The sequence below is a fragment of the Apium graveolens genome, chromosome 5 (assembly GCF_009905375.1).
Source record: "Apium graveolens cultivar Ventura chromosome 5, ASM990537v1, whole genome shotgun sequence".
Lineage (NCBI taxonomy): Eukaryota > Viridiplantae > Streptophyta > Magnoliopsida > Apiales > Apiaceae > Apium > Apium graveolens.
In genome coordinates this window covers 20144391-20159644 of record NC_133651.1, presented here as the reverse complement: position 1 = coordinate 20159644, position 15254 = coordinate 20144391, and the positions used below count along the sequence as shown (strand labels likewise).

Here is a 15254-nt window from a genome sequence, read left to right as displayed (position 1 = left end):
GAGAATTAGACTATATAACTACAACTTACAGTCCTTAAAGCTTTACCAATATTTAACTTCTGATAACAGCTTCAGTCTGTACAAATATCAGAATTTAATCAGTTGTAGATCTTGACTTGGCTTCATCTTCTGATCTCTCTGATGTCAGGAGTTGCTCTGAGATAGTTCTTCAACAAACATCTCTCAGCATATCTAAGTTCATCAATCATCCTCCTTTTAACATCTTTAAGCTCTGCAGTATCTTCACCAATTTGAAAGATTGCAACCCTGAGATCATTAATCTTGGCTTTTCTTATATCCTGATCCAGTCTGATCAAATATGCCTTATCAGACTCAAGATTGAATTCCACAGCCCTGTAACCCAGAAAGGTAGTTATAATCTTAGCAGTATTGGGCTTCATTTCAACTATATCACCCTTGTGATCTCTGTACTTTGGAACATATGTGCTGTCAGACTTAACAGAATAAAGCCTTTTCTGTCTCTGAATCTGATCCTTCAAGTAGTTTGCAGTACTTCCTGTCAATCTGTCATCCACTTGAAGTAAGAATAACACATGCTCCAATTCTTCAAAATACTTCAATGGAATGGCATTTTGCCTTATATGATAAACCCTACCATCTGTCATGAAGTACAACAAGATGTGTTCTTTCAAGTAGGTATGGTAAACCATTTGTACAGATTCCAGTTGATTCAATCTCTCAGGAGTTGCTCCAATACCTGGTTCACTCAAGGAAGTTGGATCATTGGTAGTGTTCAGTATTCTTCTTTCATCAGCACTTCCCAATCCAGTTTTATCTCTTGCTTCCTTTTCAGTAACTACTCTTGCTTCAAAACCACTTGCAGCAGTCTTCAAAGGTTGAGTCTGTTTTGCTTTAGTGAATCCTGGTAGGAGTTTCTTTGATCTATCTTCTGATATCAAGTTAACTTGAGTTGTGTCAGAGGTTACTTGCTTCTTCAAAATATCAGAACTTACAGTCTCTTGACTCTGAACAACTTGAGCCATGTCAGAGGTTGTTTTAAGAACTTTTCTTGAAGTTAGAGCAAGATCATCCTTTTCATCAGTGATTTCTTCATTCTCATGAGGCACATAAACCTTGCTAGGTTCACCGACCTTTTCTTTACCCTTGGATCTTGGATCTATCTGCGGTTGTGATTTAGCCAATGTTTCTTCAGTATTTGTCCTTTCTTTTATCACAATGCCTTTGAGTTTTGGAAGTATCTTTTCACCAGAAGCTTCAGATTTAGATGTGACTTTCTCTGATTTAAGTCTGGCTTCTTCTTCCATTAAATTTTCCAAGTCCATTCCTGGATTTTCCTGAAGAAATAACTGTCTTGACATTTCTTCATCAAGATCTAAAAGTTCATCAGAACTTATCCTTTTACCAGTAGCAGAACTAATTCTATTCCCAGTATCAGAACTTGTCCCGTGACTTGTGATTTCAGCTTTTCTTGATGAGAAACCTCTACCTTGACTATGACCTCTACCCATTCCAGAGTTTCCTTGATCATCCCTTTCATCATCCTTCCCCTTCAGTGTCTTATCAGTTTTGCATTTGGACTTAATTACTTTCTCCCCCTTTTTGGCATCAGCAAGTAATAGAAGAGAGACAAACAATTCCACTGAGGCTTGGATTGCATTAAGTTGAGATTGCTGAGAAGCTTGATTTTTCAGAATATCATCAATCTGAGCTTTTTGAGTATCTTGAGTCTTCTCAATATAAGCAATCTTGTCAAAGGTAGGTTGGAAGAACTTTTTCTTATCAATCTTTTGAATTTGTTCCTGTTTGATGAATTCTTCCTGAATCTTGTGTAGCTCTGCATGAGTAGTAAAATGAAGACCTTGTAGATGTTTAGTACTCAATGTAGTGACTCTAAGCTGTGTTTTGAAAGCATCAGTATTTAACATCTCATCAGCTTTTGTCAAGTGCTCAGCCAGATTCTTTGCAGATGGAACACAAGTAATTGAGTTCCATTCCTTAGTCCACTCCTGTCCTGCAGGAGTTTCACTCCAAGGCACTGGTGCTTCTCTTGTAACAAACTTCTTAACAAGTTTAGATTTAAGAACAGTTTGTTGAGGAGCATGTCCTGAAGGACCTGCTTCATCAGCATCTGCATTTGGAGAAGCATCACCAGTATCTCCAGCATTTGCAGCATCAGAACTTACAGAATCAGTATCTTCTGATAAAACAACAGTGTGAGTAGCAATGGAGGTTTCAGCATCCTCTAATTGCTGATCTGGTTCCAAGTTCTGATCAACAGCCATATCCTGATGCTCACCTATATTCTGATCATCAGCATCTAGATGCAGAGAAGGTGTAGTAGATAATTCAGGAGTTTGAGCAGCATCAGTATCAGGTGTTGTTGATGGATTAATTGCTGTTAGAGCTTCTAAGCAAATTACTTCAGGCACAACCAAGGTCTGGATATCTATATCAGCACTTGTGCCTGTATTAACAGGATATACAGTCTTAGGAGACACAGATGGTGTGTTGGCATTTTCAGTAACAGCTTCCTGAGTTGGAGTTGATGGAGAAACAGTGGCTTTAGCAGATTCTGGTTCTTGTGAGATCAGAGATTCCTGATCTCCTTTCTTAGCTGCTGTTTCCTCATCATCTAAAATTGGCCTTTTTGCCCTCTGTTTCTTGTATCTCTTTGAAGATATGGATTCCTTGGGAGTTTCAGCAACAGTCATTCTTCTAAGCCTTTTGAGAAGCTTAGATCCCCCAATTCCAGAATCCTTCTGAGAAGTCACTTTCTCAGCTTCTTTGACAACAGGTTCTGATGTAGAAACATGTTCCTCACTGTCTGACTCATCTCTCAAAGCAATCCTCCTTCTCTTTTGAGGTGTTTGAGGAACAGTCTTTGTCCTCTTAGGCTTGGAAGATGAAGGCTTCACAGTAGGTTCTGAGGATGAAGATTGAACTTTCTGTGAAGTGGTGAGATATGATTTGAGATATTGCCTGAGGGTTGGTTGAGTAGTATGGGTTGTATGTTCTGATGGTTGTTGTGGTGTTTGGGAGGTGGTTGTTGGTTGAACATCAGGATAAACAGATCTATAGGATTCAGGATCAGCATTTACTAAGATCTGTTTTACAGACTGAGGAATCTGTAAAGGTCTAACCACTTGTTTCTTAGTGTCAGCATTTACCAGGTCATTAAAGTAACATTTTGCAACTTTGAAAGGTGGAGTTAAGGTACTGGTTAGTCGAGGTTTATCAGTACAAAAAGTATATAGAAGTTGACAGAATCTAGAAAAGTAGACAACATTCCTATCCTCTGTCATCCTATCCCCAATAAAACCTATTACAGCAGTTGCAAAATCAAAATGAGTTTGGTTAATGATGGCATACCCGATGTGCTGACTCATTATAGGGATGGCATCAAAATTTGAACACTTGTTCCCAAAAGCTTTAGTGATGCAGTCGAAGAAGAAGCTCCATTCCCTCCTGATATGAGGCCGTTTCAACTGCTCAAGCTTAGCCAAACTCTGCTCATACCCCAAACTGGCCATTAACTCCTGAAGAGCCGATTCCTCTGGAGTTGAAAAAGTACATCCTTCTGGTAGATGTAGAGCCTTGCGTATTGTACCAGGAGTGACTGCATATGGAGAATCACCCACTTCGAAAACAATACTAGGAGTACCATTTTGACCACCATTATCAAAGTTTCCAGTCCTCCAAAATGTCAGAACTTGTTGGCTTGAGAAGACTGAAGATTGGGTCAATGCATACCCGATTTCACTGTGTGCAAGAAGATCTTGCACAAAATGCAATTCAGACGGAGCTTCAGCATTATCAAGAATTGCAGCATAGTTGTTTGGAACAAATTTAGCTCCATCAATGATTAAATCCTTAGGTGCCATGAAAATAATCGAGATTTATAAGTGCCTGTTAGGTGTTTGATAGAATGTCTATATGAAAAACCAACGTTAGAAGAAGAAAGAGAGTAAAAGAAAATAGAGAGAAAAAGTATAAAAGTGAATAAAAGATTAGAAAATCCTCTCTCTGTCTTACTTATACTTTTGAAAAAATGTAACCGTTGGACACCTGTCAGACATGCAGTAATAACGAATAGTTAATGGGCCAGGGAAAACAGTAATCATTACTTACCCACTTACAGTTTTTCAAGGAAAAACCGTTCCACTTACCCAGTTATTCCATTAATCAAGGTAAATCAGTTTTAATTCAGAATTGAAACTGTTCCCACTTATTCAATTTTTTACTGCAACACCAATATTCTGAAAAAAAATCGAGTGAAAATGACCAAAATAAATCAGATGAGCAAGTACTGATAAAGTAAAATCAGAACTTAATTTAAAACAAAATTTATATGGTCAACAAAATATGAATATTTATCAAGATTTATCAATGCATTACAAAATATCTTAGAGACAAGATCTTGAAAAAAACAAATTTCATTAATATATCAAGAGAATACATTCATGAAATTTAAATTACATCAGAACTTTTACAAGATTGCCCTAAGCTGCTAAACCTAACGTCAACAGCCTTTGTCCTAGCTCAAGAAGCAGGGCAAGGCTGATGATGAAGAAAAATAGGAAGAAGAAAATAAATCATTTCTTCTTCCTACTCTCGACAAACAGAATAGTGAGTCGTATGATTCGCTCTTGCTGGCGGAGAGCTTCCAGCCTTTCCTCCTCCAATCGCTCCAGATGGCGATGGTAGTCCATATAGAAGAACAGGAGGTGGGTGAGTACCTCCTGGGGAACTGAGTCCCATATCTCATCAGGAATGGCAGTGACGTGCCATTCCTGCTGCCAATCGGCACAGCTCAGCTCCATGTTGAATGTTTCATAGTTCAAAAACATATTGTAATTGACCATGGTGTTTTTGATATAAAGATTATGAAGGTGAATTTGTGATAAAAGATTTGATGGGAAGGCTGATGTGAAGTGGTTGTTTATATAGGCAAGAGAATGCCAGGAGATGCAAAGAAATTTAATGCTGACAGGTAGAATTAATTCTACCTCGTCTCCCCAGACTTGGAAAAAGAAAAACAGTCATTGGAAAGGTAAAACATGGTTTAATGCGCACAAGTAGCAAGTAAAAATTGATTGTGCATGTACGAGTATCACTATCCCTAAATATAGTGACTGTTAATCTTCCACTTCAACATATTCTGGTTTAAACTGAGACTGTTTTTAAAGAATCAGAATTTAATATCATAACTTAGACTTATATCAGAACTTAACGGTCATCAGAACATGATTTCTTAACTCGATAAATGAATGCCTATCTTAGTAAGTCCTCACACAAGTTCTGATATAGGTTCTTCAGAACTTAATCATCAGAACGTGCAATCAGAACTTGTCCTCGGAATTTGTGCAATGTGACACAGAAACTGTTCATCTAAAATAACATAGATCACCACAGTTATTTTCATCATTCATATGGAGTGTGGAGTGTGTGCATTAAGCTAAATATCAGACAAAGAGTAAAGTCAAATTCACTCCAGTACATCCTAGAAATAAGGCATAACTAAAACTTTACTAAAAACCTGTCATTATTCTGAAACCTACTATTGAATGAATTCATGCTTGAGTCCACCTCAACTATTTTGTGCTAATTTTGTGCATCTTTTTTAATTCCATTTTACAGTGGCTTCTCAGTGTAAGTGAGTCACGACTGCTTATCAGAATTTATGCTATTATCAGAGTATTTCTCCAGTAATCATAGAGTGTGAAAAGTCACCAAGAAAATATTTAATTTGCTTTTCTGATGCATATTACTTAATACCATCAATGTACTTGGGTCTTCCCTTCCACATTTTTTACTCTAGATCTCAAAGGAGTACCTGATTTTTAATCCTTGTTTCTTTTTCTATTTCTTTTGATAAGTGAGGTTTATCAGCACTTAGTACATTCAACAGATTTACTAGCATCAGAACTTAACAGATGAGTAGCATTATTCTAGTTTGTGACTAAATAATAAGATAGACAAAGTAAATTCAACTAAGCTCAATATCAGAATTTGCTTGTGTCAATAGATTTCCACAGGAATAATTACTTCTAACATGGGATCATTAGTATATTGAAGATTACTAGGTCAGCATCTAGCACAAGTATCCTCATAGGATTGAGTAATTATATTAACAGACATATCACAATCAGAGTTTAGAAACTTACATCAGACAATAGTCAGTACTTTAGCAAATTTTCAATTAAGCACAGAATACACAAAGAGAGTTTTTCTGTAAATACTGATCATAAGGTCTGATGCATCAGAACAAAACTACGCAGATTTAGAGAAAGAACCTGAAACCATTCCAAGTTCATTTACCAATCTTGTAAATGTAGCTTCACACAGTGGTTTTGTGAAGATATCTGCTAGTTGTTGATATGTTGGAACAAAGTGCAATTCCACTGTACCTTCATCAACATGTTCCCTGATGAAGTGGTACCTGATGCTGATGTGCTTTGTCATAGAGTGTTGAACTGGATTACCTGTCATAGCAATAGCACTTTGATTATCACAGTAAATAGGGATTTTGAAATATGTTAACCCATAATCCAGTAACTGATTCTTCATCCAAAGAATCTGTGCACAACAGCTTCCTGCAGCAATATACTCTGCTTCTGCAGTTGATGTGGAAATTGACTTTTATTTCTTGCTAAACCAAGAAACCAATCTGCCTCCAAGAAATTGGCAGCTTCCACTTGTGCTTTTCCTGTCAATTTTGCAACCTGCAAAATCTGCATCTGAGTAACCTATTAGTTTAAAATCTGATTCTCTGGGATACCACAATCCCAGATCAGCTGTTCCCTTAAGATACTTGAATATTCTTTTTACAGCTGTTAAGTGAGGTTCTCTTGGATCTGCTTGAAATCTTGCACAAAGACAGGTAGCATACATGATATCAGGTCTACTAGCAGTTAGATAGAGTAGAGAGCCAATCATACCTCTGTAATCAGTAATATCTACTGATTTACCAGTATCCTTGTCCAGTTTTGTTGGAGTGGCAATGGGAGTGAATGCACTTGAACAATCTTGTATTCCAAATTTCTTCAGCAAGTTTCTGGTGTACTTAGTTTGACAAATATAAGTGCCTTCTTCATTCTGCTTGACTTGAAGGCCCAGAAAATAGCTAAGTTCCCCATCATACTCATCTGATACCTTCACTGCATCAGTTTGGCAAACTTTTTGCAAAGTCTGTCATTTGTAGATCCAAAAATGATATCATCAACATAAATCTGGACCAGAAGTAAGTCCTTTCCATGGTTGAGGTAGAACAGTGTTTTGTCTATTGTTCCTCTGTTAAATCCACTTTCCAGAAAAAACTGAGCTAAAGTCTCATACCATGCTCTAGGAGCTTGCTTAAGTTCATAAAGTGCTTTATCTAGCCTGTAGACATAATCTGGATATTTGGAATCTACAAAGCCTGGAGGTTGTTCGACATATACTTCCTCCTCCAATTCTCCATTGAGAAAAGCATTTTTCACATCCATTTAAAAGACAGTAAACTTTTTGTGAGCAGCATAAGCCAAAAATATCTTCATGGCTTTTAACCTAGCAACTGGTGCAAATGTTTCATCATAATCAATTCCCTCCTGTTGAGAATATCCTTTTGCAACCAACCCTGCCTTATTCCTTGTAATTATGCCATCACTGTTAGTTTTGTTTCTGAATACCCACTTTGTACCAATAACAGATCTATTCTTTGGTCTTGGCACTAGGGTCCAGACTTTGTTTCTTTCAAATTCATTTAGCTCTTCCTGCATTGCTTGCACCCAATCAGCATCTTGAAGAGCTTCTTCCACTTTCTTTGGCTCAGTCTGAGAGAGAAAAGAATTGTAAAGACATTCGTTTGAAGTACCTGTTCTAGTTCTGACACCTGCATCAGGATTTCCAATTATCAAATCAGGTGTATGTGATTTAGTCCACTTCCTTGCAGATGAAAGGTTTTCTCTAGAACTGGATGCTCCCCCATGATCCATGCTGTCTTCATTTTCATTTTCTGATGCTCCCCCTGGAACTATGCTCTCTGACTTGGATTCTTTATAATTTAGATTTTCAGAACTATCAGAACTTGGCTTATCAGAACTTGACGGATCAGAACTGGAAGAGCCAGATGTATGCTCTGGTGCTTCTTGAGATGTGGACAAAACTATCATGACCCCTTAAGAGCCAGATCTATCCCAGATTAGCACTTAACATTCCTTTATACGACATCACTACACTCGAATCAACATCACAAATTAATCAGAAAAGCAACCTAAGGGGTCATGATATAATGTCAATGCAACTATATGCAACATACTAACATGATAACAAATACGCAAAACAAAAACAAAACCAAATAACTACATGACAAATATGCAAACTATATGAACTAGCTATCATGAATATGCATCTATATGGACTCACACATAATTATTCCTTAACTATCACCCCCAAACTTGAAATTTTCACTATCCTCAGTGAAGGTAATAGCAAGGAATCAAGGCATATCTACTCGGAAGAAGAAGGATCATCACCCTCCGCGGGTGGAGTGTCAGGACGCGGATGTCAATTTCCATGGCTCGAAAAGCTGTACCCAATGCCTGAGTAAGATCCTGCGTAAACCTGCTCTGCGACTCATACATCGCATCCATCCGACTCGTTAAACGCCTATACTGCGTCGAGCCTAAACCAGCACTATCCTCTGTCTCCTGTTGCTGCTGCAAAGAACTAGCCTCACCAATCTGATGTCGCCACACTGCTCTGCGTGCCTGAGTCGAACCACCAGCATACATCTGATCGGCTGGATGGCCACCCGGTAAATGATCATAGGTGTACCCAAGTCCTTTCTCGTCAGCCTTCCCACCTCCCCATTCTTGCATCACTACGATCGTGGAGCTGTCGATGGGGACGCTCGGTAACTGAAGCTGCTCCTGTGCGGGCCAATGAACACCCATCGCAACACAAAGCTTGGTCACAATCGAGGCATAAGGGATAGACCCTGTAGTACCTCCACGCAAAAACTGTAAAATACCCTGATGAGTAACAGAACTGAGATCCACATAATCTCCCTGCAAAATCCACCATAACAACTTCACATGATCCACAGTCACATCATGCACATGAGAAGAAGGCATGATATTCGCACAAATAAAAGCATTCCAAGCACGAGCAAACCTGTTCGTGCATTAAGCAGGGAAACTGAGATACTCGTTCGATCCCCTCTTGAACTTCCATTGTGTCTTCGGGATACACAACGTAGCCACAATCAAATCCAAATCAAAGTCCTCCCCCGTCTTATTAACCCTCTCCTTCTGAGTTGGTTCCCTCACAGGTTGGTTGATAACCCTGCGAATAGCCTCCGGGTTGTAGTCCACTGTCAACCCACGCACCACCGAATACCCATTCTTATCAGCTTTTACGTTTGCATAGAACTCGCGAACGATACTCATAGGCACAGCCGCGGGTGCCTAATAAAAGGAAACCCATCCCATCTCCAAGATCATCTCGAGAAGCTTACCATCCTTACCCGAAGGTAGAAAACCCCTATCTTTCGCTATCTGCTTAGACAACAACCTTGTGTACTCCGCTTCAGCCTCCGGATTAACAAATCATGGCCTCGTACCCCCAACACTCGAAGTATCGGTAGAGGCGGGGTTAGTGCTGCTGCTTTTTTGAGTGCGGGCTCTCTTTGGTGCCGTTGGAATAGGTTAAGTGAGATAAGAGAAGTGTGTAGAGAGATTTAGGGTTTGAGAGAATAAAAGTAAGGTGGAGATGGATGTATATAGGTGTATGTATATATAGAGAATTAGAATTAGGTTAGGGTTATGGGGTAGTGATTGTAGGTTAGTGGTAGTAGTGGAAGTATGGGAAAATCGGGGGTTAAGAAAGGGGTATAAACTACTTTTTATTTTTTTCTTTTTTTCTGATTTTCGAATTTCTATTTTTTTTCTTTTTTAGGGCTGAGCGCGGGCACGCTCACTTTCAGTTGCTTCAGCGCGGCCACCCCGCTTCCCAGCGCGGGCGCGCTGTATTTCTGCTATTTCAGCGCGGCTGCCCTGCTTCCCAGCGCGAGCGTGTCGTGCTCCTGAAAATATTGCCCTGTTTTTTTAATTTTTTTTTTGTATTTTCTTATGAGTTTCTTCCTTCTTTCTTCTTTTCTCAACTACTAATGTACAACAAACATGGGATGCCTCTCAAGAAGTGCTTGGTTTACGTCGCTAGCTTGACGTAGAATTCCGAGATCAAATTGACAATAAAACAACACTAACCACCTCACAGTTTGCCGTATCTCCATAGTTATGCTTCAAACGCTGTCCATTCACCTTGAATGCCTGGCCTGGATCATTCTCAAAAAAATTCCACCGCTCCATGTGGAAACACAGTTTTGACAAGAAACGGCCCTGACCATCTCGACTTCAATTTTCCAGGAAAAAGACGGAGACGAGAGTTGAACAAAAGAACTTGTTGCCCCGACACAAATGATTTGAGCACTATACCCCTATCGTGCCACCTCCTGACTTTCTTCTTATACATTTTGTTATTCTCATACGCTTGAAGTCGGAACTCGTCGAGTTCATTCAATTGAAGCATCATTTTCTTACCAGCTACAGTCAGATCAAGGTTCAGTTTCTTCAAAGCCCAATATGCCTTGTGCTCTACCTTCACATGTAAATGACATCTTTTACCATAAACTAATTGAAACAGTGACATGCCTAGCGGAGTCTTGAATGCTGTTCGATATGCCCAAATAGCTTCATCCAGCTTCAAAGACTAATCCTTTCTTGATGGACATACAACTTTCTCCAGAATATGCTTGATCTCTCTGTTAGACACCTCGGCTTGACATTAGTCTGAGGATGGTAGGCTGTAACAATGCGATGATTCACATTATATCTCTGCATCGTAGCAGTGAACTTACGATTGCAGAAATGTGATCCCTTGTCACTGATTATGACTTTTGGAGTCCCAGATCTTGTGAATATCTGCTTTTGAAGAAAGTTAAGCACTACCTTCGCATTATTTGTTGGCAAAGCCTTGACTTCGACCCATTTTGACACATAATCGACCACCAACAAGATATACTGATTATTGCAAGATGAGACAAATGACCCCATGAAGTTAATTCCCCAAACATTGAAGACCTCATCCTCGAGAAGCACATTAAGAGGCATCTCATCCTTTTTTGACATATTACCAATATGCTGACAGCGATCACACTTCAAAACAAACTGATGCGCATCCTTAAACAATATAGGCCAGAAGAATCATGTTTGAAGGATACAAGCTGCTGTCTTTTCTCCACCATAGTGACCTCCATAAACAGTTGAATGGAAGTCTCGCAAGATACCCTTCGTCTCGCTGTACGGAATACATCTCCTGATGATTTGGTCAGCTCCTTGCCGAAATAAAAATGGCTCATCCCACATATACCACTTTACTTCATGAAGAAACTTCTTCCTTTGAGCGTAAGTTAAGCCCGAGGGCATAATGTTGCTCACAAGATAGTTCACAATGTCTGTGAACCAAGGTTCTTCTTCTTGCACCCCAAACAACTGCTCGTCGGGAAAAGACTCATTTATTAATGTCTTGTCCTGTGAAGCTGTACTTGGATCTTCTAACCGAGAGAGATGATCTACAACTTGATTCTCAGTACCTTTCCTATCCTTGATCTCTAGTTCAAACTCTTGTAGTAAAAGAACCCATCTAATCAATATAGGCTTCGAGTCCTTTTTCGAGATGAGATAGCGAATCACAACATGATCAGTGAAAACTATCACCTTCGTCTCAAGCAAATAAGATCGAAACTTCTCAAAACCGTAGACAATAGCCAAGAGTTCCTTCTCAGTAGTAGTGTAGTTCAGTTGAGCACCACTGAGGGTCTTACTAGCATAGTAGACCACATGAAATATATTGTTCTTCCTTTGCCCAAGAACTGCTCCAACTGCATAGTCACTCGCATCGCACATTATTTCAAGAGTCTCATTCCAATCAGGTGCAGTTATGACAGGTGCCGTGATGGAGCTCTTCTTTAAGCTCTCAAACACAGCTAGACACTCATCATCAAACTTGAAAGGGACATCTTTCTCTAATAGATTGCATAATGGTTAAGAGATTTTAGAAAAATCCTTGATGAACCACCGATAGAAACCCGCATGACCAAGAAAACTGCGGATTCTCTTAACAGAAATTGGTGGAGGAAGGTTTTCAATGACCCGCACCTTGGCTTTTTCCACCTCAAGATCTTTACTAGAGACCTTGTGCCCAAGAATAATGCCCTGTTGCACTATAAAGTGACATTTCTCCCAGTTGAGAATTAGATTGGTCTCAACACACCTTTTAAGAACTGCGCCAAGATTTTGCAAGCACTCGTCGAAAGAATCCCCGAACATAGAAAAATCGTCCATGAACACCTCCACATTATGACCAATCATGTCCGAGAAGATGGCCATCATGCATCTCTGAAATGTGGCAGGTGCACCACATAACCCAAAAGAAACTCTTCGGAAGGCAAACGTACCAAATTGATAAGTGAAGGTAGTCTTTTCCTGATCTTCTAGAGCGATGCAAATATGATTATAGCCCGAATAGCCATCCAGAAGACAGTAGTACTCATGCCCATCCAACATGTCAAGCATCTGATCAATAAAAGGAAGAGGGAAATGATCTTTCCTCGTGGCTTGTTCAGCTTCCTGTAATACATGCAAACTCTCCACCCCGTGATTGTTCGAGTAGGAATGAGCTCATTCTTTTCATTAGCAACCACGGTGATGCCTCCTTTCTTCGGCACACACTGAACTGGACTTACCCAAGAACTGTCAGAAATAGGATAAATGATGCCTGCGTCTAGCCACTTAAGAATTTCCTTCTTCACAACCTCATTCATGATCGGATTTAGCCTTCTCTATTGCTCAACAGTCGGCTTGCTTCCTTCCTCTAGCAGAATTTTATGCATGCAATTAGAAGGGTTGATTCCCTTAATATCTGCTATAGTCCATCCAATTTCCGACTTGAACTCTCTCAAAATTCTCAAGAGCTTTTACTCATCACTACCTGAAAGGTCAGATGCAATAATAACAGGCAAAGTAGATGCATCAGCTAAAAACGCATACATCAAGTGTTCAGGCAAAGGTTTAAGCTCAAGTGTAGGAGCTTCCTCAATAGATGGCTTGAGACGCCCCTCAGCATTTTTGAGTTCTGACAATCTAAGAGATTCAAAAGGCATATCCATCCTTCACTTCCAAGGAGAAGCATTAAAATACTGCAACCGCTTATCACCGTCATCATCTTCACTATCTGAATTCCCCATCAAGGCTTTCTCTAGGGCATCAGACCTTAGCATTTGATCAAGTTCTGAAGTAACCACAGAATCGACCAATTCCACTTTTAAGCACTCCTCTTTAACAGTAGGGAATTTCATGGCATTGAAAACAATAAAGGTCACATCCTGATCCAGTACTCGCATAGTGAGCTCACCCTTCTGCACATCAATCAAGGTTCGGCCAGTAGCCAGGAATGGTCTTCCCTAGTTTATGGGAATCTTTTTATCCTCCTCGAAATCAAGAAATTACAAAGTCAGCAGGAAAGATGAGTTTGTCCACCTTGACAAAGACATCCTCAACAATACCTCGTGGATATGTAATAGAACGATCGACCAACTGCAAGGACATATATGTAGGCTTTGGATCAGGTAAACCCAACTTCTTGAAGATAGACAAAGGCATCAGATTGATTCTAGCTCCCACATCACATAAACACTTGTCGAACGACAAGTTTCCAATGGTGCAAGAAATATTGAAGCTTAAAGATTGAGGCAACTTCTGTTGCAGCACAGCACTGCATTCCTCCATAAGAGCAACGGTCTCTAAGTCATCGAGCTTCACTTTCCGAGAGAGAATACCTTTCATAAACTTCTTATAGCTATGCATCTATTCAAGAGCTTCAGCGAAAGGTATGTTGATATGAAGTTTCTTGAACACCTCTAGAAACTTAGCAAATTGCTTATCTAACTTTTGCTTTTGCAGCCTCTTAGGAAAAGGAGGTGGAGGATAGACCTGTTTCTCCCCTGTATTACCCTCAGGAGGAGTGTGTTCCACAATTTTCTTCCTTGATTACACTCCTGCTTCCTTCTACACATCTTCTTCAGCCAAAACTTCAGATTCTGGAACTTGAGATTTTTCGGGGCTTGCAACATTCCTAGACCTCAATGTAATTGCCTTAACTTGCTCTTTTGCTTCCCTCTTGCCTGGTACTTCTGTGTCACTAGGGAGTGTACCAGGTTGTTGATTCAACAAAGCATTGGCAATCTGCCCAATTTGATTCTCCAGAGTCTTGATAGAAACCGCTTGGCTCTTGCACATGAGCCTCAACTCCTTCAATTCAGATTTTTCATTATACTGGCTTGTACTTCCATGCGGTAGTTGTTGAAGTTGGAGTTTTTGTCTTGGTGCATATTGCGGTTGTTGAAAACCAGGAGGGTTGAATTGCTTTGCTGCATACTTGCTGATAAGGCTGTTGCACCGCATTCTGATTATTGCTCCAGCAGAAGTTAGGATGATTCTGGTTGTTGGGATGATAAGTGGATGGAATTGGTTGCTGCGACCTCTGAAAGTTGCTTACAAACTGAGCTAATTCACTAGAAATTGCACACTACTCAGTCTCATGCGCACCAGCACAAAGCTCACATATACTTGTGATCTGATTAACTCCATAATTAGCCAAAGAATCCACCTTCATCGTTAAAGCCTTAAGATGAGCAACTATAGCGGTAGTTGTATCCACCTCCAGAATTCCTGCTACCTTGCCTTGAGGTAGTCTCTGAGTTGGATTCTGGTATTCATTAGCAACCATTAGTCCAATCAACTCATAAGCTTCATCGTAGCTTTTAGCCCATAAGGCTCCACCTGATGCTACATCGAGCATGGGTCTAGACTGTGCTCCCAAAACATTATAAAAGTAGTTGATAATCATCCAGTCAGGCATCCCATGATGAGGACACTTCATAAGCATCTCCTTATAGCGCTCCCAAGCTTCACACAAAGACTCTCCCGATTGCTGCGCAAATTGAGTAAGAGCATTCCTGATTGTAGTTGTCTTTGCTATAGGGATGAATTTAGTAAGAAACTTCTGAGCAAGATCTTCCCAAGTAGTAATAGAGCCTGGTGGTAGAGAATGCAACCAACACTTAGCCTTATCCCTCAGAGAGAATGGGAAAAGCCTCAGCTTTATAGCATCTTCAGAAACATTATTGAACTTGAAAGTGTCACAGATCTCGATGAAATCTCTAATGTGCATGT

The 15254-nt window shown here is 39.9% G+C and overlaps 1 non-coding gene across 1 annotated transcript; it reads left to right on the top strand.

Moving 5' to 3' along the window:
* Positions 1-14938: 14938 nt before the first annotated feature.
* LOC141663077 (small nucleolar RNA R71) lies at positions 14939-15045 on the top strand. Its single transcript, XR_012551162.1, has one exon. It is a non-coding gene; the product is annotated as a small nucleolar RNA R71 (small nucleolar RNA).
* Positions 15046-15254: the final 209 nt, after the last annotated feature.